This window comes from Lipotes vexillifer, unplaced genomic scaffold (assembly GCF_000442215.2).
Source record: "Lipotes vexillifer unplaced genomic scaffold, Lipotes_vexillifer_v1.1 scaffold1094, whole genome shotgun sequence".
Taxonomy (NCBI): domain Eukaryota; kingdom Metazoa; phylum Chordata; class Mammalia; order Artiodactyla; family Lipotidae; genus Lipotes; species Lipotes vexillifer.
This window is the reverse complement of record NW_006792775.1, coordinates 587,887-589,542: the sequence shown is the minus strand read 5'-3', so window position 1 is coordinate 589,542 and position 1,656 is coordinate 587,887. Positions and strand designations below refer to the sequence as shown.

Here is a 1,656-nt window from a genome sequence, read left to right as displayed (position 1 = left end):
GGGGGGGGGGGGGCGGGGAACCTACCCCTCCTGTGGGGGACTCTGCACCAGACAGCAAACGAGCCAGGCTCCAGGGGAAGGGGTGCTCTAGCCCCACCCCACCCACCTGCAGCCTCTGTCACCCGCAGCAAGGGCCTAGTTGACAGCTGCACAGGGCCCGGGGGATGGATGTCCCGCCAGCCCCCTGACCATGCTCACCACCCCAGCCTCGGCGTGTTTCCCATGGGCCCCCTCTCTGACCCCACAGGCCTCGAACCCCTCTGGGCACCAAGGTGGGGTGTGGAGAGGCCAAGACAGCACACTGGCAGGGGCCCAGTTTGCTTGGCTGGGGAGTGTAATTGGATAATAAAAGGGAACTGGATTTTCTAGCCCAGGAGGGGATCCCAGGGGGTTCCTGAATTGTTCTTTCCTGGGCTGAGGACGTCATCCACAGTAGGAATCAGTGGAGTGTGTCCGCCCTGCAGCTGGTACGGAGGCTCCTTCAGGGTTCACAGCGCAGACACAGTTCGGCCTGGGGGCCCATTAGGGTGGGCTGCTCTCAGAGCACAGGCCCCCTTGAGGGGCCCCCTCTCCTTTACCAGGCAAACAGGTACCCAGGTCACTGGGGAGGTCAGGGAAGGGGAGAAGCAGGTCCTGCCCACCACCTGGGACCATCCCCCACACTCACTGCCCATCCCCCAGTCAGTCCACCACCCTCGCTGCTCACCACCATCACACCTATGGCTGCCCGCTCTGGTCACACTGTCACCTGCAGCCTTCTCCTGTCACACTGCCTAAGGCACACTGTCCCTCCCAGCAGCTCACTGCTCACTACACTTGTGCCCACTGCATCTGGTCAATGTCCCCCACCAAGAGAAAACAGTCACCTCTGCACATGCCTGGGCACAGCTCCAGCTGTACCCACCTCTGCTGCTGGCTCCTGGCCTCTCGGGGGGGGCTCCTCCGCTCTGGGCCCGGGCCTTGCCCCTCCCAGGAGCCGCTTACAGAGAACAACTCTTCGGGTGACTGCCTCGGGAGGGGGCAACTGGGGCAGGAGCTCCCCAGGCTGGCCACCCCTCCCAGCAACCCTCCCACTTCCCAGGCCAGGGTCCAGGAGAGAAGGGATGTGCAGAAATGCGCCCCGCTTTCTGAGCATTTCACCTTAACTGGACTTCATGCAAATGAGCTTACAACTGACAGCCTCCTTCTGGGGTCCAGAGCCCAGGCAGGAGCGAAAGCCACGCCCCCTCATTCCCAGTTGTGCCAGAAGGATGGGAGCAGAAAGTGACCTTGGCATCAGCTCTCCACCAACCCTCCCCCAGCCCAGCCAGTGGGGCCCAGGCCTGGCCAGGCGTGCTCCAGTTGGTCAGGTGTGACACCTGCCACAGCCCGAGCCCAACACCCTCCCTGCCCTTTGGGTCTGGGTGGCAACTGTGTCCTCCAGTTTGGGGCGACGGGGGCCACCCTGTGGCACCAATACCTCTACCCTGGACACGGGCACCTCCTCTGAGCAAACCCAGCCCACCTCGGCGAAAGTTATGGAAGTCCCGGTCTCCCGCCGACTCCTCATCCCGCCCAGGGTCTGGTCCAGCCGGAGGGCTCACCCACATACCCACCCTGTCCCTTCCCTGCTTCGGGAGGCTGGGGACCGTCTCCCCTCCCCCCCCCCCCCCCCCC

At 64.2% G+C, this 1,656-nt stretch overlaps 1 protein-coding gene across 1 annotated transcript in view; it reads right to left on the bottom strand.

Moving 5' to 3' along the window:
- Positions 1-1,656, bottom strand: part of TSPAN4 (tetraspanin 4) — a 14,586-nt gene that overhangs the window by 12,095 nt on the left and 835 nt on the right. The gene's annotated exons all lie outside the window — the stretch shown is intronic.